We start from the raw sequence: 27,077 nt of genomic DNA, 5'->3' as shown, positions 1-27,077 counted from the left end.
GACGTCGTCTCTTTCAGGGAAGACCTTGCATTTTCCAACATGACAATGCCAGACCACATACTGCATCAATTACAACATCATGGCTGCGTAGAAGAAGGATCCGGGTACTGAAATGGCCAGCCTGCAGTCCAGATCTTTCTCCCATAGAAAACATTTGGTGCATCATAAAGAGGAAGATGCGACAAAAAAGACCTAAGACAGTTGAGCAACTAGAAGCCTGTATTAGACAAGAATGGGATAACATTCCTATTCCTAAACTTGAGCAACTTGCTGTCACGACACGCACACAAACAGGTAGATCCAATTGCAGTATGTTTTATTAGGATAATCCAAATCTCATGGTCAGCCAGGCAAAGGTCACAATCCAGGTGAGCAGTCCAGAAACAAGAAACATACACAACATCCGAGAACCACGACAAACCAGGGTGACATTCAACAAGGACTCCGTGACAATGACAGACCAACCGGGGTATTTATACACAGGGAAATGACAATGCTAACGGGGAATTGGCTGAGTGCAATGATTGATAACCACGGACAGCTGAGTGCAATGAGCAGTGATGAAACAGACAAGACTAAGGGAAATGCAGTTCTAAAGTGGGGTGACGATAAGGGGAAGTGAGACCTCTAGTGGCCACCCAGGGAGACACAGAACAGACACCTTGACACTACCCCCCCTCTAAGGAGCAGCTACCAGATGCTCCTCAGAACAAAATAACCACAAAACAAAGAGACCAGGAGGGAGGTGGACTGGTGGAGGCAGAACAGGGGGAGGGATGGCGGGCCAGGCCCGTGTAGGGGAACTGGGACCGGCAGTGATGGCTCCCCTGGTAGCCCAGGTGGCTCGGTCAGATCAGGGGGCCATGGTGGACCCGAAAGTTCAGGGGACTACGAGGGACCAGGCAGTTCAGGTGGCCACGGTGGACCCGAAAGTTCAGGGGACCACGAGGGGCCAGGCAGTTCAGGTGGCCACGGTGGATCAGTCCATTCTCGTTGTGCAGACGGCCAGGGAGGAATTCGCCATTTGAGTGGCCCGAACGGAACCTGCCAATCGGGGAGCCAGTAAGGAGCAGGCTGTGGCGATGGCCAGGTCACGGCATTGGGAACGGCATCGGGAACGGCCTCAGACAAGGGCACCGCCTCGGGAACGGCCTTGGACACGGGTATCGCCTCCGGAACCATCTCGGGCCCCGCATCGGCCTCCGGAACAGCATCGGGCACCGCCTCGGGAATGGCCTCAGGAACGGCATCGGACAAGGACACCGCCTCGGGAACGACCTCGGCATCGGGCACCGCCTCGGGAACGGTCTCAGGAACGGCCTCAGGAATGGCCTCAGGAACGGCATTGGACAAGGGCCCCCGCCTCGGGAACGGCCTCGGCATCGGGCACCGCCTCGGGAACGGTCTCAGGAACGGCCTCAGGAACGGCATTGGACAAGGACACCGCCTCGGGAACGGCCTCGGGCACGACCTCGGGCTCCGCCTCGGGAACAGCCTCGGGCTCGACATCGGACAAGGACACCGCCTCGGGAACGACCTCGGCATCGGGCACCGCCTCGGGAACGGTCTTAGGAACGGCCTCAGGAATGGCCTCAGGAACGGCATTGGACAAGGACCCCGCCTCGGGAACGACCTCGGCATCGGGCACCGCCTCGGGAATGGCCTCAGGAACGGCATCGGACAAGGACACCGCCTCGGGAACGGTCTCAGGAACGGCCTCAGGAATGGCCTCAGGAACGGCGTCGGACAAGGACACCGCCTCGGGAACGACCTCGGCATCGGGCACCGCCTCGGGAATGGTCTCGGCATCGGGCACCGCCTCGGGAACGGCCTTGGACAAGGACACCGCCTCGGGAACGACCTCGGCCTGCGCATCGGGCACCGCCTCGGCCTCCGGAACAGCATCGGGCACCGCTTCGGCATCGGGCACAGCCTCGGGCACCGCCTCGACCTGCGGAACAGCATCGGGTCACCGCCTCGGCATCGGGCACAGCCTTGGCATCGGGCACAGCCTCGGCATCGGGAACAACATCGGGCACCGCCTCGGCATCGGGAACAACATCGGGCACCGCCTCGACCTCCGCCTCGGTCTCGGGCATTACATCGGGAACCGTCTCTGGCACCGCATCGGGCACCGCATCGGGCACCGCCTCGGCATCGGGCACCGCCTCGGCAACGGGCACCGCCTGGGGCACCGCCTCGGCAACGGGCACCGCCTCGGGCACCGCCTTGGCATCGGACATTGCATCGGGAACCGCCTCGGCCACCGCATCGGGCACCGCCTCGGCATCGGGCACCGCCTCGGCATCGGACATAGCATCGGGGACCGCCTCGGGCACCGCCTCGGCATCGGGCACCGCCTCGGCATCGGGCACTGCCTCGGCATCGGGCACTGCCTCGGCATCGGACATTGCATCGGGAACCGCCTCGGCATCGGGGACCGCCTCGGGCACCGCCTCGGCATCGGGGACCGCCTCGGCATCGGGCACCGCCTCGGGCACCGCCTCGGCATCGGGGACCGCCTCGGCATCGGGCACCGCCTCGGCATCGGACATTGCATCGGGAACCGCCTCGGGCACCGCCTCTGCATCGGGCACCGCCTCGGCATCGGACATAGCATCGGGGACCGCCTCGGCATCGGGCACCGCCTCGGCCACCGCCTCGGCCTCGGGCACCGCATCGGGCACCGCCTCGGCATCGGGCACCGCCTCGGCAACCACATCGGGCACCGCCTCGGCATCGGGCACCGCATCGGGAACCGCCTCGGCATCGGACATTGCATCGGGAACCGCCTCGGCATCGGGCACCGCATCGGCATCGGGCACCGCCTCGGCATCGGACATTGCATCGGGAACCGCCTCGGGCACCGCCTCGGCATCGGGAACCGCCTCGGGCACCGCCTCGGCATCGGGGACCGCCTCGGGCACCGCCTCGACAACCGCCTCGGCATCGGGCACCGCCTCGGCATCGGGAACAACATCGAGCACCGCCTCGGCATCGGGAACAACATCGGGCACCGCCTCGACCTCCGGAACAGCCTGGGCATCGGGCACCGCCTCGGGCACCGCCCTGGCATCGGGGACCGCCTCGGGCACCGCCCTGGCATCGGGCACCGCCTCGGCATCGGGCACCGCCTCGGGCACCGCCTCGGCATCGGGCACCGCCTCGGGCACCGCCTCGGCCTCGACCATAGCATCGGGAAACCGCTTCTGTCTCGGCCACCTTCTCGGCCTCGGGCATTGCATCGGGAACCGCCTCGGGCTCGGCATCGGGCACCGCCTCGGGAACGGCCTCGGCATCGGGCACCGCCTCGGGAACCTTGGACACCTCCACCTGGACGACCGCGGCCTGCTCGGGAGCGTCCTCCTGGACGGCAGCGGCCTGCTCGGGAACGTCCTCCTGGACGGCAGCGGCCTGCTCGGGAACGTCCTCCTGGACGGCAGCGGCCTGCTCGGGAACGTCCTCCTGGACGGCAGCGGCCTGCTCGGGAACGTCCTCCGGGCTTTGAGGAACGGCTGACGCCTGTCTCCTCCTCCTGCGGCCTCTATGACGACGTGCCGGTGGCTCCTTGACGGAAGACTCAGGCGTTGAGTCAACCAACTTGTCTGCCAACACAGGTGTAGATTCGACCCTCCTGTGCAGTGGTGCTGGGCTGGTGGTCATCTCGTGCTGTGGTGCTGGGCTGGCGGCCATCTTGTGCTGTGGCGCTGGGTTGGCGGCCATCTTGTGCTGTGGCGCTGGGCTGGCGGCCATCTTGTGCTGTGGCGCTGGGTTGGCGGCCAGCTTGTGCTGTGGCGCTGGGCTGGCGGCCCTCTTCTCTGGAGACATAGGTGTGGTCGAAGTATCCCATTGAGCACGATGGCACAGGTAATGGGTAAACCCCCAAAAGTCTAGGATCTCCAGCCCCTTCATCTCCCATTGAGGTAAAGGGTCATCCAGACAGTTGTTAAAAAAGTCCTTCAGTGCTGCATCGTTATAACCCATCCCGACCGCCATGGTCCAAAACAATTGCGCCAGGCCACCCACCTCACTCCCCCTTTGACGAAGGGTGGTTAAGTTCCGGAATCTCCCCCTCCGTTCCTCCATGGTGGCTGGGGAACCGATTCGAAATCCCACACCGCTGGATCTAGGCATGACGGAGTCCTTCTGTCCCGACACGCACACAAACAGGTAGATCCAATTGCAGTATGTTTTATTAGGATAATCCAAATCTCATGGCCAGCCAGGCAAAGGTCACAATCCAGGTAAGCAGTCCAGAAACAAGAAACATACACAACATCCGAGAACCACGACAAACCAGGGTGACATTCAACAAGGACTCCGTGACAATGACAGAACAACCGGGGTATTTATACACAGGGAAATTACAATGCTAACGGGGAATTGGCTGAGTGCAATGATTGATAACCACGGACAGCTGAGTGCAATGAGCAGTGATGAAACAGACAAGACTAAGGTAAATGCAGTTCTAAAGTGGGGTGACGATAAGGGGAAGTGAGACCTCTAGTGGCCACCCAGGGAGACACAGAACAGACACCGTGACACTTGCCTCCTCAGTCCCCAGACGTTTGCAGACTGTTATAAAAAGAAGAGGGGATGCCACACAGTGGTGAACATGGCCTTGTCCCAACTTTTTTGAGATGTGTTGATGCCGTGAAATTTAAAATCAACTTTCAAAATCAAATGATACATTTTCTCAGTTTAAACATTTGATATGTCATCTATGTTGTATTCTGAATAAAATATTGAAATTTGAAACTTCCACATCATTGCATTCTGTTTTTATTCACAATTTGTACAGTGTCCCAACTTTTTTGGAATCGGGTTTGTAAAATATGGCAACTTCCATAATATTAGAAAGATTTAACACAACATTATTAAATAAATAAGTCCAATAGAGTTTGACTTCATTTGTCAAATCTGAATTAACAAAAGGGATCTTCAAATGGTAATCTAATTATTAAATTAATATAGGTTGTAGCATTTGTGTTGCATCTTAACCAGTATCTGTTCACACAAAGTTCTAAGAAATTTAAAGAGATAGTTCACCAAAAAAGGGACTCAAAGCCATGTAAGTTTTTAATAGCATGTGGATGAGTAAGAGATTATGATAAATTTGAGAATGATCAGTTTTCAGAACCAAATTTTCAGGTAAAGCATCGCTTTAAGAAAATAAATGTAACACATTTTTCTACTATGCATGTAAACACACTGTTGTTCAAAAGTTTGGGGTTGGTAAGATATTTTAAAATGTTTTTAAAATAAATCACTTATACTCACCAAGGCTTACAGTAAAAACAGCAATATTGTGAAATATTATTAAAATTTTAAATAACCATTTTGTATTTTATTATAATTTAAAATGAAATTTATTCCAGTAATGGCAAAGCGGAATTTGCAGCAGCCATTAATCCAGTCTTCAGTGTTACATGATCCTTTATAAATAAAATGTTGAAAACAGTTGTAGTGCTTAATATTTTGTGATATTTTTTTCAGGATTCTTTGAAGAAAAGAAAGTTCAAAAGAGCAGCATTTAGAATATATATATTTACAGTATTCAGTCTTCACTAAATAAACATATTTATTTCTTAAAAAAAAAAATATCTTACTGACCCCAAATTTTTCAAGAGTAGTGTAGATAAAATGAAAAAAGGAAAATAGGGCAACGCTAACCACCACCTGCTTTTAAATTTCCATCACACATATGCAGCACATTTGAAAGCACATTAAGAGACAAAAGCCTGGATCTCCAGTTACTCTAAGTAAATACCAAAGCATCATAAGCTGCCAGCAAATTGGCCATCACCTGACTGTGAGCATCTTGCTCATCCAACCTGAAAAAGCGAACTGTCTGGAGCTCTATTGCAGGATCCCGAGGCTAGTCATTGACACGTGTTTGGCTGTGAGAATGACTACATTAGTATCTGTGAGCGTGTGTGTGCAGCTTTGGGAAAAGAAGGTTAACATTTTCCAGTTGGCCGCTCGGGGCATGTGTTGAGCCCTGCACTTACGGCCCCTGGATCTTTGATGTGGGAGTGGGTGAAACGTTCATGAAATTCAGCTTTTTGACAGAGCGATTCTTAATCAATACTGTGAGCTTTACAATTATGTGTCTGCAAAATGACTGACTTACATTATTCTAGTCACGGACCAAATCAAAAACAGCAACATATCATGTCAGGACAACTTTATGAACTACTTTACTTCCAAAATTGATGCTATTAGAGATACCCTCTGTCTGTTTAAATTTAGATTAAAGACCCATCTCTTTAACCTGTCTTACACATAACACACTAACACATTTCTAATATTCAAATCCATTAAATAATTTTTAGGCTGCATTAATTAGGTAAACCGGATAATTGCTACATCGTTAGAAGAATGGCATCTATGTTAATATTAGTCTCTTTCTCTCTTATTCCGAGGTCACCGTAGCCACCAGATCCAGTCTGTATGCAGATCAGATGGTCACTGCAGTCACCCGGATCCAGTACGTATCCAGCCCAGATGGTGGATCAGCACCTAGAGAGGACCTCTACAGCCCCGAAAGTCAGCGGAAACCAGGACAACTAGATGAGCCCCAGATATCCTGTAAAGACCTTGTCTCCTAGACGGCCACTGGGACAAGACCACAGGAACCAGTTGAGTCCTCTGCACAATGTGACTTTGCTGCAGTCTGGAATTGAACTGCTGATTTCGTCTGGCCAGAGGAGAACTGGCCCCCCGACTGAGCCAGGTTTCTCCCAAGGTTTTTTCTCCATTCTGTCACCGATGGAGTTTTGGATCCTTGTCGCTGTCGCCTCTGCCTTGCTTAGCTGGGGACACTTCATTTCCAGCGATATCGTTGACTTGATTGCATAGATACTATTTAAACTGTACTGAGCTGGATGATGACATCACTGAATTCAATGATGAACTACCTTTAACTGAAAAATGAGTGTTTATTATTGTCAAGTTGCATTATCGACAGACTATTTTCCTAATTAATGCTGTACAGTTGCTTTGACACAATCTGTATTGTTAAAAATGCTATATAAATAAAGGTGACTTGACTTGTCAATGTTAAGACATCAAACATTTCATTTAATTACACATGAATAAGAAGACAGCAAAAAGGTAGCAGTTATGATATCTTATCCAACAGAAAATCACACACACAAAAAAAAACTAGCAAAAAATCTAAAACTTGAATGCAGAAGTTGTGTGCACAGTACCAAAGGTCTGGTGGTCTCATGCTAAAGCATGAGATATGAGGCTTCCTTCTTAAGCTTCCTCTCAGAAGCATATGTGTGTAAGTGTGTGTGTTCACATAAGGGGGTGGAGAATTACTGAGCTATGGGGTGATAAAAGTAAGGACCCAAGGGAACATGTAGGAGTGAGTCTGGCTCAAGCCCAGGTAGTTATGCACATCTGCATTACATCTACACACAAAAATACACAAATAAACACACACACACACACACACACACACACACACTCACACACACATATACACACACACACACACACACACACACACACACACACACACACACACACACACACACACAATGGATCTAAAATTAATCACGAACAGTAATGCTGTGGTTTTCAGAGAGGAGTATCTGAACTTGAATAAGTATTCAACCTTATCCACAATCCTCTCATCTTTCCTCTTTCTATGGAGGAAGCATTTTAAAGTGTTTAAGGGACACTACTTTTCCAAAACACAGGCTGCATGATAATTCTGCCTTCTAAGGTACCCCGGTTTTTTTTTTTTTTTTTTTGGCCAAATTCTAAAGTAGCACTGAACATATCCTTCATAGAGAAGGCAACTGCAAAATGCTCATTACAAAAAAAAAAAAAAAAATTACATCCAAGATGATGGACAATGCAAGACAAATGTAATTGCAAAATCAAAGTGTAAAATTAAATACACACTTTTATTATTAATATTCAATTAACATTAAATTGAATTAAATATAAATACTACATTACTACTACTAAGTTTCAAATCAATCACTCATGAGACATCAAGATGTGTCTATTTGAACAAAGCCATATTTTATATCAGGAAGACTCTACTTTGGATCAAGTATGTAAAGTAAATGAATTTGTGTGGATATAATTAGCAATAGGTAACATAACAATGAAGCTGATGAAAAGTGCTATTTGCATGTAAACATTTTGGGTTGTGATTTCTTGTAGAGCTGCATGTCATTTGCTGGGCTGTTTACACATAAATGCTGCTTGGCTTGAAAATATAAATCCAGAGTTATTTTGCAACAGCCTTTCTGGTTCACAGGCAATCAATGAGGGGTAAAAGGGAGAAGGTGATGAATTATGATACAAGGACATTTTTTCTCACAAAACAAAGTGCATATTTTGGCTACTAATGTGTCATTTCTAAGCACACAAAGTCAGCCAGGACTGTTCCAGCAGTAGTTGTGGAACACGTGTGAATTTTCCCTAAAGGAATGGGTCTTGGGGATCAAGTTATTTTTTCCTTGTCAATGAGTGGCATAATTGGAGACATCAGTATAGGGTGTCAGGGGATGTGATTTAATTCCATTTTAGGAGGTATGACTGTCCCATGGTCAAGTAGAGTTAGGCCTCTTTGATGGTCAGCGCTGGAGAAGTGATTACAAAAGATACCACCGTGAAAAATGAGGGTCTATTCTGCAGTGGTTTTTAAAGGTAAAGTGCATCAATGAAAATTCTATCATCATTTACTCTCCCTCAAGCAATTCCAGATGCGAATGACTTTGTTTCTTCTGTGGATTTATATAAAAATAACCCATCTCTGTGAGTCCATAAATTGCAAGTGGATAGGTCTCTTAAAACTGAGGCTTCAGTAACCACGCAAAACAAACACAACCCATACAACCCCAGTTGATGAAGCAACGTCTTCTGAAGCAAAACAATAGGTGTGTGAGAAAAATACTATACAAATAAATAGTATAAAAGAAAAAATATAAACCATTGCTTTCAGCCATTTGTCATGCGTGCATTCTCACACACCCCTAGTGATTTGCACTGATTCATCCACTGGGGTTGCATGGATTACCGCCATGTTTACCTAGTGTGGTTTTTGAAGCATCAACTTCAGAGGTCCCATACACTGGCATTATAGGGACTCACAGACATTAATTATTTTTCTAAAAATCTTCATTTGTGTTAATCTGAAGAAAGAAAGTCATGTATATCTGGAACAGCGTGGGGTCAGTAAATGATTTATTTACATTTTTGAGTGGAGTATTCCTTTAACTCACCCTCATGTTGTTCCAAACCTGTATGACTTTCTTTTTTGTGTCATTAACTGTATTTAGCACCATTCAGTAGAAAGAGCATTCACAAAATGGTAATCTTAATTTTTTTCTTTCAGAATAAGCAGCAACATGGATCTGTCCATATAAAAAAAGACATACTGGATTGAAGCTTAAATACTGAATGAAACACCACATCCAGCATTCAGTGAAATTCAAAACAAGTTTATTTTTGAATTTGGGTGGTCATTTTTTTCACATTGGCATTGTTTGAGGCAACATTGTTGCAAGCGCACCAACTCCCAAGCATTCATCATTGTTCCCTGGAAGGGCTGGCCTTTGCTGCTATCCTCTGGGACGCCACACAGCAGCACAGCATACTGGAAGGCTACACAGAGTGCACAAGAGAGCTGAACCATTTCCCAATTTATGATCTCTCAGCCCTTTAAAGGTTGATTTAATGTTTGCCTGAGAGATTCTGGAAAGCTTCCCGAAAATAAAAAGAAAGAGAGAGGAAAAAACAAAACCAAAACAAAACCAAATAAAAAAAGAGAGTCAAATGTTGTTTAGCTAACCTTTAATTCACTTGTTGGTGAACTGTGTCCAACAATAAGAAGTATTTATTAGTCTAGGTGAAGTGGAGGGGGACAGACACCTTTCAGATTCAAAGAGGCTTTGCACGGGAGCGAGAGGTCCATCATTAGCTGTAGCTCCTATTGAACCACGTTTCAACACACATTTGCTCAAATGACATGTGATTGGGATGATGTACAGCAAGTTGGGAGGGAAGAGTCCTGAATTGCTTTTCCAACTGCTCACAAGAGCCAGGTTATATTCGAGTCACTTGAAAAAATAAAGCAGATGAGATGTGTGCGCTCGGTGCCAAGGCAAGCTGAAGCTAGCGCTGCCAAACCACCTGGATGTGAAAGCACTTTATCTCATGTATGCAATTAAAGAAGTAAAGGCCAGCAGCATTATATATGCCTCCAAGTTGTCTGAAAAATTTAGTATCGAAACACTGATAAATCACCACTCTTATTTGCCATGTGATTTCATTAAAACTGACTCAAAAAAATGGTCTCCATATAGGCTGGATTCACTTAAATGCTGATCCTTTGGATGAGGTTTTGCCCTTCAAGTCTTAGCCTGAAAAGAAAACCAACTTCAAATGATGGCATTTTTGGTTTTGAATGTGCCAAAGTCTTTAACACATGCTCAATCTTTTCAGATGTCTGCCAAATGTGATTAAATGTGCAAAGAACCAAAATTTGTGCTGTAATTCATCTGCAACAAGATGTTCTTGAGAATGTTCTCCATGTATTAAAGAAGCTTATATACACATTAGAGATAATGGCCCTCACTATAACACACATCCAGGTTTTCTCCTACAGCACTGGCCCATAACACAGAGGATTCTGTGAGCCAACTACAGATCATCCATAAACCACAGTCTTTGGCCGATGCTATAAATGAAAACTTCTCAGCTCTTTATATCCGGAGTTTGAGCCCTGGCCGCTAGAGAGACGGATGTGCCTCCACAGCTGCAGGCCACTTTAAAGCAGCAGAGGTTTTCAGGGATGTTTATTAATGTTTTTTGCTGGAGGAACTTTTTTTTGGTTTCCCTGCAAACTGGGCAATAATGCACACTTTTGTGTATAGCCAGGTAAACAAAGAAGAAACTGCCCTAAAATCAGCTGAAATATCTGCTGGATAAACAAGGTGATTGCCAGCATGCCCAAGCGGTTTGTTTCATAGATAGCTCAAGTGTAATTTGGGACTAAACAGTGACATTTAGGGCAGCTACCTGAGGGCTTCAGTGTTGACGTCAAGCCACAGGTTATTTTAAGCAGTAGGTCAAAGGTGACCTATTTCTTTTACAGAATATTTTGCCCCAACATGGCAAGCTGAAATCCATGTTACAGCGTAAAAGCCTGTTTTAAACTAATGCACAATGCTAAAAGCCTTCATCATAAATGTGTATAGTGTGTCTGGCGCTGCAGTGGACTTTCAATGATGTGGTATAGGAAATCAATACATTCCATTTCTAACTCCAGACTCATTCAAAGAGCAAATAAAAGGTGCTCTACTGTGGCAATGAAATCAATTTGTTTATCTAAATTATAGTAAATTACTTCAGGAGTGCTACAACTCAGCTTTCTGGATGTAATGCAACATTTTTTTTAATGCAACTATCTAAAATCCTTTCCAGCCTCATTGGAAAAACGTGCCTGTGGTGGTGACATTGCTGCAAAATTATTTTATGTTGCTACTTGCATGTTCTGTGACACTTTCAAAGTGCAATGTAAATGTGTGTTCAGTTTTATCAGAAACAAATGAATGTGATTCTGGCAACTTCTGTTTAAAGTTGCTTGTTGTATGTATTGTGTCAGTTTGGAAATGTAAAAAAAGTGCTTTCTGCTCTATATATATTGGTTTTGAAAATAAATTACCACTTAAATCTAACCAGCAGAGTTTAAATGCAATTTTAGCATTTGAATGCAATTTTAGCGTAGCTTTTAGTCTTTGAGCTCTTTTATAATGAATTGCATTTCACGAGACTCCTACCTGAGTGCTCCACCAATGCAAGTGCAATGCTACAGAGCAAGTTTACTACAAAAAAAACTAAAAACATTATTATATATGGAGCTGGTTATGTGATGCAAACATCAAAATGTATTAGTTTACAAATCATGTACTATGCATCATGCATTATATTAAAGCTGCCCCATAATAATAATTTGTGCAAAAAGGAAAAAAGTGGTAGTGGCGTGTTTTTCCAGTGAGCCTGGGTTGCTGAAATCAAGGTACTGTCCATAACAGATCTGATGACAAAATTATAAATTACTTTAAAAGATCATTACAGTTTTAAGATGGCTTGGCAAGAGAACTTCTATTAGGAGCACAACTTAGCCAGAGCCTTTCCCGGCCTTGTCAAAAGAAGCTCTTTCTCTGCATCACAAATTCCTCTTAATTTAGAGAGCAATTCACTGCTCATTCATCTTCTGTTCTAATCCAAATACAGATCATGGCACTACCCCAAAATGGCATTCGCTCTTGGCACTGCAGGGGTGAGATTATCTCAAGCCTCTGAAGTCACAGTGAGCCTCTTCAGGCAGCAGATGATTTTACACTCACAACTGAGGTTTGGGCTCAGTTTCTCACATGCTTGACTGGTGTATTCTTTTCTGGGTGTGACTCTAATTTTAACTTTGCGCACCTTACATCTTCCTCTTTTTATGCACAATTTCCTGAATGGGGTTTGTATAAAGACACTGAAATGCATGCAAAAAAGCATGTTTTTGCAACAAATGTGCAAGAGGCATGTTATGGTTGACATCATAAAATAAGTTCTGTTCTCTACTGCTGCAGAAAAACCCTGTTAATGAACTAAAAAATGTACTGTAAATAAATCAATAATTAAGCTTTGACCATGAAATCAAAATTGACAATTCCTATTTTTATGGAATATTGCAGTGTTTGTTATAAATGATTTATCTGTGCACATCATTAACGTTTTAAAAAATCATGGGCTCTCGTAATCTTTAATCAAAATAACTTCCCTTCTGCAATGGCATCTCTTCTCTTCACTGATGATGTGTGTCTTGTTACTCACATGAGATCACAGCAATAGCAAAAAACAATGATCCAACAATCCAATCAATTCCTGATTGACCAAATTAAATCCCACCATACATTTCTTCTCGTTTAAGAAGCTGTTTCACTTGAATATATGTTACAATAAGGAAAGAAAAGACAATCACAACTTCTGTTTCATGTCGACTTTAAAATATTACTTTATTATTTAATTAAAGGGATAGTTTTCTCAAAAATGCTAACTCTTTACTCTCAATGCAAATGCCATTCCAAACCTGTATGACCTACTTTTGTCTTATGTGTCTTTTCTATTCAATAAAGACAGACATCTGAGACTAACTTGACTTTCCTTTAATAAACTTGTAAACCCCTGCAAACATTTTCACATGCCATTAACCCCGGGTGTGTTCCCCCTCTCTGCCCCCCACTACAACAAACATACAACAATTGTTCCAATTGTCACAACTTTATTCTGAGGAGCATTAAAGAATGTTTGTTGGTAACCAGACAGTTTTAGTTACCATGGACTTCCACTCTATGTTGAAAAAAATAAATAAAAATGAAGGAATATTAGCTGTTCTATACCGCTGTTCTATTAACATGTTTTACAAAATAAACAGATACATTAAACAGAAAACATTATTTTGTGGAAAACACAGTGATCAAAATTAGAGAACACTAACCACTATAGCATGATAGAAGATAACAACAAAAAATTTGGACTGTTAAAACTGTCAGAAATGAGTAGGAAGTGTAGAGGCCCTTGCTTTGAATGACTTCAGCACATCTGCGGCCGCAGGCTATCACTAGTTTCTCTCACAGCGCTGGTGTGATCTTGGTCCACTCTTCTTCCAGCCTCTTCCATAGTTCAGTAACTGTGGTGAGTTTCCTAGCCATAACTTTGTTGCCAAGGATTTTCCAGAGATTTTAAATTGGGTTTAGATCAGGACTCTGGGCCAGCTATTTCATTAGTTCATTGCTCTTAGCTTCAAGGAACTGCTTTACCGATTTTGCAGTGTGACGGGGAGCATTATCTTGCATGAAAATTGCAGGCTGATTGAGAGATGCTTGCAGGGAAGGCACCACATGTTGCTGAAGAAGGTTCTGATAAAACATATGCATTCACCATGCCATGTATCTATTTAAGAGGCCCAACTCCTGCTGCAGAAAACATCCCCCAAACCATGACACTTCCTCCTCTACCTTTCACTTCTTTACACACTCGGGGTTCAGACTTTTCCAAGTTTGATGCTGAACAATATTTTTCCCTTCAGACCCAAATAAATTAAACTTGTTTTCATCACTGAAGTAAACTTTGGAGCCACTCTCCTCTGTCCACACAACATGCTCCTCAGCAAAGGTTAGTCTAGCCTTTTGATCTTTTCTACTGATGAGTGGCTTCGTCACTGCAGAGTGCACTTTCAGTCCGACTTCTCTTAAACGTGGTGAGACAGATCCTAACCCTGTTCAGCACGGAACTGGCAAGAAATTCCAGCTGCAGTGTAGAACCAATTCCCCATTGAGATTCTCAAGATTCAAGATTTTTATTTGTCACATACATGGTTATATGGAGAGCATATGACTAGCAGTGAAATGTAAGTAAACATAAAGTTGTGATGTTGATTCTCCGCTTTATCCTGCCTTCTCCTGCATTAGTGTTATGTAGACAACCAACCTTTTTGGGGTACTTGACTGAATCAGTGTCATTGTAATATTCAAGAAATCACAGATTTGGAATGACCAACTTCTTGTGCAGTAGCTGAAAGTTTCATCCATTTTTGTCCTTCATCTGTACAACCTGCTGTTGCAGGGTTTCAGTCACCTTAGAGTAGCCTACCATCTTGCAATCTCAGTGAAAATTAGAGGAATGCTGCCAGTTAAATAGGCTTGGTCATATAATTAAGAAAATTAGAACTAGGTGCCATATTAACACCAATAATTTGGAGGTATCTGTAATTCTCTAATTTCTTTTTCAAATTTCTCATTTAAGTTTTTTATACTGTGCTTCAGATTCATTTATAAAACATGCTTAAAAAATAGCAGGGGAGATTGGAGGTTGTTCTCTACTTTTGATCTCCACTGTAGACATGTAGAAACAATTATATAAATTCATGTTTAAAATGTTAATTAAATAATAATTGCATTGCCCAGCTTCTTTTCTTATTCATTTGCTGTTTTTATCCCTTTAACAACAACAACAACCACAAAAAGTTGCATTGAATTAATCTATAATTGAACATTTCACACATGGGAGCAATCATTAAAATTATGACTAGATTTCAAGACGTGCACTTTTGATACAAAAAAAAAAAAAAAAAACTTTTACCACCACATTTACATAAAGGAAAACACAAAGAAAAATCTGTTTTTTTAAATATATTTTATATGTATTATATATTTTAGATGCATTATTTATTGCATGTATTGCACACAAGTAACTATTTAATAACTACTTTTAAATATGAATAAAAGTAAATAAACTGTTTTAAATATGTCAATTTATGTCATTTATTTCAAAAAAAGTCTAATGATGTTTTTTTTAATACACTGATAAATGATTTCTTTGTTTATTTTAAAGTGGCACTCCTATTCTGACATACAAATCTAAATGAACTGCTTATTCACCAATGGTAAAAAAAAAAATGCTTAGCACTACCCACCGTTATTTTCATTCAAAATGGACATGATCTGTCAAAACAGTCTGATGCATCAAAAGGTGACTCACAGAACAAAGGTACCACATCAAGTGTCAACAACAAGCGAAGCGCTACTTTGACTGGGTTAAGCGACCCAATTATAAAGAGAGAGAGTGACGAGAAAACACACACACAAAAAAAAAACCCTATCGCTCTGTTGTTTGGTCTCCTGAGTGCCTTTGAGAGAGCTGTGGAGAGAGGAGCACTAAGTATCCATTTAGCGCACAACACCCAGACAGTGCAGGGGAAATAAGCGTGCCTTTCCATCAGGAGTCAGAACAAGGCATTACATCACGCCAGACTTGAAAGCAGCAGACCCAGACAGCCATTTGATGAGAGACAAAAAGAGAATCTCTAACCAAGAGGAGGATGATGTAACATTTATTGTATTCTGAGGATGGGAGGAGCTCAAGGTAATTGCTAGCCAAACGAAAATCTTGGATATTTACTGTATGTTTGATGGCGGGGAACAAAAGATGCGCCATTTTAAGTTTAACGACGAATCCTGTCATGCCTTTTATCATATCTGCTGATTAACAACACTCTTTAAAAGCAACTGGAAAAAAGGGAAATAATCAGCATGCTACCTATCTCGCACAGCCAGACCCCAAATCGAATAATGCAGCCAGGGAGACTGATTACCACATGTGAGAGAGAGAGAGACTGCCAAAAATAGAGCTTTAATTTCATTAGAAATGAAGAATCATGTTTCTCAACATCAGCAGAGTTTCAAGGCTGTCAGGGGATCTGGGCCATGGAAAAGATCTGCATGAGTGTAACTGCCGGCCACACAGAGGTTAGCTGCAAAAATGCCCTATTTCAGCACAATGACGTAATCACTTATAAGCACAAAGGCTTGCTGTGTTTGGTGCACCCTGACAGACCTGCACACGGGTCGTACAGGAAGTAAAAACACACAATAGGAAAGGGTGTGGGCATACCATCATTTACTGACAGTAACAGAAGTCTCCTATATGCAGACATCAATATTGCTTTTGTCGTCAAGATGTAGTTTGCATAAATGCATTTATTAGTGGCCCATAAACTGCCGTTAATTGAATCAGGAGTTATGATTTACAGCTTTAACCTCATACAAAGAGGTTAAGTGTGGTCATTCAGCACATGGAAGGGGAATGTAAACTTTGCACTACATAGCCTGGAGGAAGTGTGACTGTAATATTAAAGAGCTGATAGGAATTATGAAGACAATCAATCAATCAATCAATCAATAAATAAACAAACACCTAAAAAGAAATATGTCCCACTTTCCCAGCAGGGAATGAGCAGATAGATGTACACTACTGTAGTTCAAAAGTTTAGGGTCGGTAAGATTTGATAACGTTTTGAAAGAAGTATTACCAATTAAAAATATAGTACAAATAGTAATATTAATACAATTTAAAATTACTGTTTTCTACTTTAATATGTTTAAATATGTATTTTTTCCTGTGATGGTAAAGCTGAATTTTCAACATCCATTACTCCAGTTTTCAGTGTTACATGATTGTTCAGAAATCTTCCTAACATGCCTATTTGCTGCTGCAGGAAACAATACTTATCAATTCTGAAAACAGAAAAGTGCAAACAGCGCTGCTTGATATTTTTGTGGTAACACTGACACATTGTTTTTCAGGATTCTTTGAGGAATAGAAAGTTTAAAGAACACCATTTATTTGAAATAGAAATAGGCTTTTGTAACTTTAAGGACTCCACTCACACTTTTAATTAATTTTATGCATCCTTGCTGAATTGAAGTATTTTTTCTTTCAAAAATAAATCCTACTGACCACAAGCTTTGAATAGCAGTGTATATAATGAACAATAATATGGTTTAGGAAGCATTTACTCAATGTTTAACTGGAGAAAGGGCAGAAAATCTAAACCGTTTTTGTAGGCATTGGGTCAACTTCCTCTTTAGGGTCTTCTCTGTCTTTAACCACAAAAGCAGAAATGGTTCTGCATAGGCTTAAGCAAGCCTGCCAAAGTGGAAGTGAATTTTGATCAGATTCTAATTTTGAAATGTACTTATTCAGCCACTTACTGCTTCACTGGAGAACAGGCCCAACCACCTGTTATAGATTACATCCTCTGATGCGCAGGAAGAGTCAACCTCAGTGTTTTATGTTCAAAAATGCACTCTCCTTATTTTGTGTTATTGCATGTGTAGGCTTAGGGTGTGTGTGTGTGTGTGTGTGTGTGTGTGTGTGTGTATGCTTGTGGCATGTTTCCTAAGCTAGAAAATGTCCATGAAGTGATATGGAGTTACTATGGAGGAAATCAGAGGTCTGAGAGCACTCAAACATGTTATGTCACTTCAATTCAAAGGGACTGTGCCAGCACTTGCAAAAGCTGCATTCCACTCTTTCATGTTAATTTCTGGCAGCTGGTGGAGAATGTCAGTGACAGCAGACAGCTAGAATGAAAGAATTAAGGAAGAAAGTAGTTGCAGAATATGATGAAAAACATCTAAACATTAAGGAGGGGAATTTCTGGCCAAGAAGCGAGCAGAATCTGTCAGGAAGTCAGCTGCAACTGAACGCTCAAGAGTTGGCAAAGCACCTAAGGCCCAAACGTATGTTCCATAATCTCAGTCAAACCGCAAGCCCAAAATGTTCAGTAATATATTAAGAGGAAACAAATCAGAGTCAAGTCCAGGGAGGGCTCCGATCTACATCAGGCACACCACAGCCCAGAGTTCATTCATCTTTTGAAAAGGATACACGCTCATATTTCCTCCTCATTTCCCCTGCACATACAAAGCCACTGGAAAAACCAAAGGCCACTGAATGGAAGGGCAGGGCTGTAAGGACGTGATTGTCACTGCATACAGGTTAAAAGAAATATGGCTGCTCTGGATTTCATTGGTTTCTATGGCTATTCAGCTAATATAACCACATACAAACTCTAAGCGCATGTAACAGCCATGTAAAGAACTGTTCAAGATGTAGGTCACTTTGCCTTGGCTCATTTTGAATTTTTCAAAGTTGAATCAACCTCTGAAAATATATGTAAAAGAATTCATGTGGAATATGATCACTGCCGTGAATCACTACATGCTGCTACATTGAAGAATCATCTACTTCATCAAAAATGTGATTTACAATGATAACTTTTTATCATCTATGGATTCTTTTTCTAAGGCATTTTGGCTGTTTTTGTTTTTGGCTGTTTTTGTGTCAAAGTTTATAAATTCTGGGGTGAACAATAAAGTATAAAAAAGTAAATAATATACTCTTATTTTGGAGTTAGAGTTGCCTATAGCATACTTTGAGTGTTGAAACAATTCCAAACAATTTACATTTGCATTCATAATTTCTTTCACACACATTAGACCTAAAGATTGTGGTCAAAAGACATTTCTGTGGATTCATGCTGTGATAAAGCAGGAAGTGTGAGGCATTCATTTTTTTTTTTTTTTTTTTTCAGCATTCAGCTCCAATCTGTGAAAATTATTTCCAGATTGCATCTCAGCAAGTGCCAGTGGCTCATACCTGCCTGCTGCCCCCAACTGTCCAGCTGCTGTCATTACAAATAAGACCACTAACACAGTGACATCATAGCAAACAGGACAATGAAGACAAATTGAACATGTTTTATCTATGTATTGGCTGATGCCATAATTTCTGAAAATAAAGCTTTTTCTCAACCTTTCTAGCCATATTAAGACTATAGCATCAAAGTCTGGGGCTGGTAAAATAGTCTCACATGCATTAATTTGATCATAAATACAGTAAAATAGCAATATTGTGAAATATTATTACAATTAATAAAACAGTTTTTTAGTTTAATACATGTTCAATTGTAATATATTCCTGTGATGGCAAAGCTTATTTTTTTTTATCAGCCATTACTCCAGTCCTCAATTTCATAAATCCTTCATAAATCATTCTAATATGCTGATTTAGGGGCCCAAATCAGCATAATCATTTCATTGTTATCATTAACAATGAAAACAGGATTCTTTGATGAATAGAAAGTAAAAAACAAACAAACAAACAAACAAAAAATTTATTTACTGTCACTTTAAATCTATTTAAAGGGATACTCCACCCCAAAATGAAAATGTTATAATTAATAATTTACCCCTATGTCATTTCAAACCTGTAAAAGCTCCGTTCGTCTTCAGAACACAATTTCAGATATTTTGGATGAAAACCTGGAGGCTTGAGACTGTCCCATAGACTGCCAAATAAATAACAGTGTCAAGGTCAACGATCTCCTCTGTGTCTCTCAATATCACCGTATGCTCTTCTGTATCATCCGCACTACAAGGATGCGCTGTTTCTACGTGTATTTAGCTTTGATTTGAAATAAAACAGCGCATCCTTGTGGCGTGGATGACACAGAAGAGCATACACAGCATATGGTGATATGGAGAGACACAGAGGAGACCGTTGACAAAGGAATTATTGAATAAAGTCATTATTTTTGTTTTCTTCGCTTACAAAAAGTAATCTCATCACATCATATAATCCAGATTGCACGTCTGATGGTAGATGGAGTATTTGGCAGTCTATGGGACAGTCAAGCCTCCAGGTTTTCATCCAAAATATCTTAAATTGTGTTCCGAAGACGAACAGAGCTTTTATGGTTTGGAACGATATGGGGGTAAGTGATTAATGACAAAATTTTCATTTTGGGGTGGAATATCCTTGCTTAATAATTTTTTTTTAATTACAATGTATTTGATCTGGCATATGTTGTAGTTAAAAAATTTAACAAATTTAAACAAATTGCTCTGGACAATCAATTCGCTCATGAATCAGTCCCAAAGGCACTACATCTAAAATTAAGAAGCCAAATAGACAAAACTACATCTCAGATAGATGACCCATTTATTGAAATTATGAATACAAAAACAAAGAGTATAGATTCAGATACTGTAGGTCACAAAAGGTTACAAAAACTTCAACTAAATATGATAAAATGAATTAAAAATTCTCACCTCCAACTCTGAATGGGTATTTAAAAGGAAAACTGGCAAATAATTTGCGCATTAATTAATTTTACTTACTTTTCGCACTTCTTAAGGGTTTCGATCATCTTCTAAATTGCATTTGGTTATGTGGAGTCCTGTGCAACTGCACTGTGACATTGATCACATGGCCTCCATCTCCATCCAGACCACTTCAGATTATTTTTTCTTCTACTCCAGTGCAGCCGTTTCATGGCGTATCAACGGCGTAGAGACTCATCCGCCTCTGCCCTACTTCTGCTGCTCTGTGCGTGACACCACAACCATTTAAAGCACCTTTTTTTCGCTAGCAGCTCCTCCACCATTTCAGTTGTCTCATTCCATTTTTCATTCATCCCTTAATTTGCGATGCAGCTCTTTTTCTTTCTCCTCGCACCCTGCATTATTAACAGTTTCTCAGAAGCTCAAACACCCAGAGGGCCCAGACCTGACTCTTCCATTTCCATATTTTACTTAAGGACTGATGTTTTACCATTTCAAACACGTCACACTGAGAATCCCATTTTGGACCCTGATGCTAGACCTGCAGCCGTGACTCCCGTTAAGCAGCTGGAAAACAGTTTAAGATGGAGATATGGGGTTTCTGAAGCTCACTGGTCCAGGGCAAGTCTGAATGGATGTAAAGGAGAGGTGGACTTGTGCATTTGAAAGGAGATCTGAGCCTACTGAACATACAATCTGGCTAGTGTTCAACCCACCGGTTGTGTTAGAGAACTGTGGAAACTTTGTTGTTGGGATTGACCCTATTGGTTTCCATGAAATTTGCTGACCAAAAAAAAAAAAAAAAAAAAAACCCCCACCAAAAATTTGTTTTAAAACAGAATTAAACATAACTTACACCTGTTTCTATTGTATAATTTCTATTGTGTTAGGGTCAATTTGACCTACATTTATTTGTTCAAAATCAGCTTCACAGACACAAAATAAATTAAAAATAAATGTTTTTTGTCATTACCACTTGTAGGGACTATTTGCATACTCATGTATAAGTATATAAAATAGTATCATTATTTGTAAGTTGTTGCCTATTTTTAGCTCTGCGCTTTCTGTCTTTTGTCATGTCTTGTTCTCTAAACCTTTTGAGGTTAAAATGGGTTTCTCACACTTCTTTTCAATGCTTCAGCGGTCTAGTAATTGTGAAACTCAACTATTAAGAAAGAGTGAATTCTGCTAAGATGATTCAGAAGATGTGCATTGAATTTTGTGTATAATCTGAGTCTTTAAATGAATACATTCCAATGGATCTCATGTTTGAATGTTTTACAACCTTAACTAAAGGTTTTCTATTTTCTTACCCGACTCTGTTTTTTAGTGGTGATTTTTGGCAAATTGCATGGAAACCAATAGTGGGCTCATGACAGAGCTTTTAAACATTTTTAAGCATTTAAGATATGAATGCGACAGAAGATGACCTTTGACCCTAGCACAGATGTTTGTGTTTTTTAATTAATGGCAATTTTTTTTCCAAATGATCTCTTTATTAGGAATGTCCATTCAGCTCTACTATAAACTGACTACTTCTAAAGTTATATAAAATAATAAAATGTGACTTTACAGGGATATTTTGAACAGAAACAATGGCAGACATGATTGGTGTGGAGTTGAAATAGCTAATCATACACACCTGTTTTGGTCCTGTTCTAAGCTTGTTAATCTATTAATCCTTCTCCTATTCTTGCAATATTTGGATTAACTACAGAACTCTGCTTATGCTGGGTACGCACTAAAAGATTTTTAAAATCTTATAAGATTTTCAAAATGTGAGAGACCACAAACACGAAGACAGAAAATCCTAGATTTAATCAATTTGCTCCTATAGTGTGTGGTGTGCTGTGATGTGACAAAGACAGCACACCACACATCCACAGATTTTCAACCAGAGTCCCGACTGTGAACACGGGCAATCTTGCAAAATCTCTTGAGACTTGAGAATAAACATGGCAGACGATAGGCAGGAAGAAATTGCCATGACAGTGTTTGTTATGCTTCCGTCTTCTGTCAGCTGACTTTCTGATTGGATATTGTTTCGTTTCACTTGATAATCTCCAGATTGTACATGCATTAGGGATGGGCATATCGATCTGAAATATCGATAAATTGATACTGACGTGAGTATCGAAAGTATCAGAACTCAAACAAAAAATATCGATACTAAGGTGTGTTTTGTTTACCAGTGATTTTGTTTATTTAACAAAAAATAAAATAAAATAATGTGTACAATATGCATTGAATTGGACGAATAACCTGTGTTAGCAAATAACTGTGTAGGATAGAACTATTTTCCTGCTGATCCGAACACACGCAAATGTTGCAAGACAGAACCAATCCATCACAGAGAGCGTTCACTCACTTCTGACAGTGCATTCAAACAGGGCTGCGCTTCCCAAAAGTATCATAAGAAAGCATTAAAGCTTTTGGGAAAGGCAGCCCTAAATAATGAAAAACACATATATATGTTTGAGTTATTTCACAATAAACAAACTGAAATTGTAGCCTACATAGTTTGTGCAATTACATTTATTGAAATTGAATGTTGAAAGATAATATTGATCATGTTCTATTCTGTATTGCTAATAGAAATCATACACTGTCAGAATAAAAAGGTTGCATTTTATGCATGCAACAGCCTTTCAGTGTCAGTCCCTTATGAAAATGAACCATGGTTTTACTAAAATGTCCATAGTTCAACTGTAGTATCTGAATCATGTGTAAACAAAAACATATTTAATCCAAAAATATAACCTTATAAGTCACAATTAAGGCGTATTGAATGTTAAAATGCGTTTTAAACATAAAGTTAAGTGGTTATCATTACCCATTTAACTCTTAGTAATGTAATAAATTTCATAATTTAAAAGTTTAGTATAGAAGTATCGTATCGATATTGACGATACTGCCTTGAAAAATATCGGTATCATATTAAAAACAAAATAAGCGGTATCACCCATCCCGAACGCGTTTGTCTTCGAGGTTCCACGCACACATTATGATTTCTGGTCGTAAATATTCAACATGTTGAATGTTTACGATTCACTTTTTTCCCTATTTGGCAGCCAGTGCTGACATACATAGAGCAAATAGATCCAAATGTAATATTTGCTGTTTGTCATCTTTTCCCCTTTCTTTTCTTCCTTTCTTTTATTTTTTTATTTTTATTTTAGAACAGATTCAGAGTATGCATAATACAATGTATAATAATGACACAGTGGGGGTGGGGAGCTCTGTTAGAGCAAGAACATTTGTTTTGTTTTTGAAATTGATATTATATTATGTAAAATATCAATAAAAACTTTGAACAAAAAAAGAAAGAAACGACAGCAAAAACAAATATTTCACTTTTAAGTCCAACGTGTGTGTATGTGTGTTTGCGGAGGTGTGGTAATGTACTCACAAGATTCCACGTCTCCTTGCAGCTGAAGTATTTGGGGTACTGGCATGGTTACAACCACAATGTCAAACCGGTCTGGTGCTCCTGCTTTGTGACACACTTCCCAGCCAGTGTCTTTCTGGTGAATATGAGTGACGTGTCGTTCATAGAGCACCTCTGCTCCTGCTTGAGTGCGGAGGGGCACAGTTGGCAATGTTGCACACAGCAAAAAAGAGATGAAAAGGAAAAAGAGGGAAGGAATGAATTCCAAAGAAATTCACAGAAAGTTAAAATTATGCATCACTGAGAAGACAAGATTTGGTTTATAGCACATGCAAATATGTCTACATGATCTTTCATCTTAGATACAAGAGCAACGATGGAAATAAACCCAATACCACAGTTATATGGAAAATGTATCTTATGTGAATTAGCACATGACTTTTAAGGTGACAGAACAATGTTGACAGAAGAATATGAAATCAATATCAGAGCAATGGTGATAAACAGTGTGCATATTCACATAATTCACTTTTCACATTCACTTTTCCTTACTGTTTTGCTGATCTTTAAATAACCGTGTCATTTCTCAGTGTTGCTACACACATTAAAGCAGTTCCATCTGACTGGTGTTTTTTGTTCTTTGTTCCAGCACATGCACAATATCAAAACACCCTGAACTGTTTCTAAAGACTCTGGACTGTGAGCTGTGATCTCTGAGTTCATAAATCAGCTTGCACGATCTGGCCAAATTCTTCTGCACTCTCTCTAGGAAATCAGACGTATTTCTAGAAAGGTAACATTTAGAAGGAACAACAGCTGGATAACTGAGGTCTTGCTGACCCGATAATAATTTTCTGGGCAGCACATTTCTGTCATTAAAACAGCTGATGAAAAACAGTGATAAAATCGGTTATTAAATCGGTCTTGCTTCTCTGATTGTGTAAACATATAAAAAGCATTTCTGTGTGAAATTGCCCTGATGGAAAAGGCTCCAGCGAATGTTATTTTTCTATTTTAATACGTTTTAAATCAAATCTAGACATTTAATATAATAAATTGCCTGGTATTTTTGATGGAAACAGTTTGCAAGGCTTAAATGTCTCTTATGAATTATTTTGAATAGTAGTGTATATCATCAGCATGACTTAAAGCAAAACCAGAAGAAACAAATCAGAAAATACCAAAAATACCAAAAAGGAAAAAGCATTAGTCACTACAAGATCCCAACATTTATTTTCACATAATTAAAGTGAAAAAACTTTTAACCTCACAAAATGTGATTAGAAATGATTAGAGATTAGAGAAGTAGCCCACCTGCTGTGAATACGAGCGTAGTACGGTGCCGCACTTATGTATTGAGCACCAAGATCAACCGTGCATGAAGGATCCTTTGGGCTTCTGCTTGTGGACATCTCCCCCCTATAACATAAATGCAAAATATCTTTACCATCTATTCAAAATATCATTAGGTTACATCGATGGGAAATATAAAATAGGGCTTTTTAATCATTAGAAATTAAATAAAATATCTGAATAAAACATTAGCATCAGTGTAAATACATAAACATCGGTAATTGTATAGCTAATGCACAGACTTGCAAAAACTATTGTAATATTGTAAAATAAAATATGCATATCATAAATAAGTGGTCATATCAGATATGTTGTATTCATAGCATCATAACATTATGTTTGCTTGTTCTTTTTTCTCTTCTCCTTGAACATGCTTTTGGGTGCTGCTGATGTCAAAAATACATTTTATTTTATTTTTTATTTTTTTTTAGCATATTTATAGTTGAGTTTTGGAACATTTGGAACAGCTGCTCTGACCTTTATTAAAGTATTTCAAGTGAGCTTAAAAAAAACTTCAGTATGTTCTCCTCAGAGCCACTAACACATTGTATATAATAAACTTAATTTGTGTGAATAATATTTTAAAATGCTTATGGGAAGAAAATGTGTAGTCTTGTATTTTGGGGATTATTTTTAAACCACTACTTTTATAAAAAAAAATTCAAAATGCAGGTCAAATACTAGATTGTGAAAACATGAAACAAGAAGATTTGATCTTCTGTTTACCATATTTGATGTTCTCTATGTATGTTGATCAATATTTAAATGTAAAAAAAAATGCCTAAATTAAACCTGTTCCTCATATAAAGTGACATGACATGATTATACTGCTCAATATCCACCTTTTTCTTCAACACTGAAGTAAGCCTTTGGGTGAAATGACATGGGGTCGAACAAATTAATTATTTATTTATTTTTGGTGTACAAACCCTTTATGGTTATTGTCAGTAAGCAGTGGTCTTGTTGTGTGATTCTGCATTCCAATCCAACCATATTTGTTCTGTGTAGTTTTTACACATATTGAGAAAAGGTTATGTTAATTAATTACCGCAAACAAGTGTTGCAATTTGGCTAAAATGGGTCAGCGTTAACTTTTTTGTTTTATTAACAACTAATCATCCACATTCTAATCAGTGGGTTATTTGATGAGACTTGAAGTGGGCGTGTCCTGTCAATCAAAGGACAAAGTTCGAGTTACCTCCAGGCTGGTGGTTATTGTCGTGCATAGAAATAAGATCAGGACGTGCTCGGTCTGTTCATTCAGGTAAAGAGTGAATTTATGAATTTGACGTCGAAAACTTTCTTATAATAAAGCTGAAGTCACCTCATATCATATCTGCTTATTTTTTGCTCACCTTCCTCCTTTACAGAAGATCAGCAGTTCACCAGTTTAGAAAAGCGTTCTGATATGTTTATGTTGCACGTACCACTAATTCAATGATTAAAAGCGATAGACATCCACCACTCCATAAAGTGTTTCACATCAGTTTATAAAATAAACATTCTGAGTCTAAATAAATTAGGATAAGATGCTAACCTGCACCCCGAGATCTTAGCTTTGTTTGGCAGTTCCCTCCGCAGAAGACAGGCACATAAACTGCCTGTAAGTCCAGCACCATCTATTAGAACTCGAGAATTAATTTTATTTATTGATTTATTTATTTTTTAGAAACGGTAAATAAGCAGCTTCTTATGTAAAACAGCAAAGCAATATTGCTTGTTTGAAGAGCTCACGCAATTTAGCACCCTGTCCCTTTAAGAATTATGAAAGGCCGAAATGTTTTTTGTTGGCCAACCAAAACATTCCCTTGGTTTTTCAACATTTAACTGCTGTGTGTTCCCAA

General features: G+C 40.6%; 1 pseudogene; it reads right to left on the bottom strand.

The window, feature by feature from the left end:
* The window catches only part of LOC109101448, a 46,783-nt pseudogene extending 19,791 nt beyond the window's left edge, over positions 1–26,992 (bottom strand).
* Positions 26,993–27,077: the final 85 nt, after the last annotated feature.

The sequence above is a fragment of the Cyprinus carpio genome, chromosome A12, assembly GCF_018340385.1.
Source record: "Cyprinus carpio isolate SPL01 chromosome A12, ASM1834038v1, whole genome shotgun sequence".
NCBI classification, from domain to species: Eukaryota; Metazoa; Chordata; class Actinopteri; order Cypriniformes; family Cyprinidae; genus Cyprinus; species Cyprinus carpio.
Note: the sequence above shows the minus strand (reverse complement) of the source record. Positions and strands in the feature narration are given on the sequence as shown.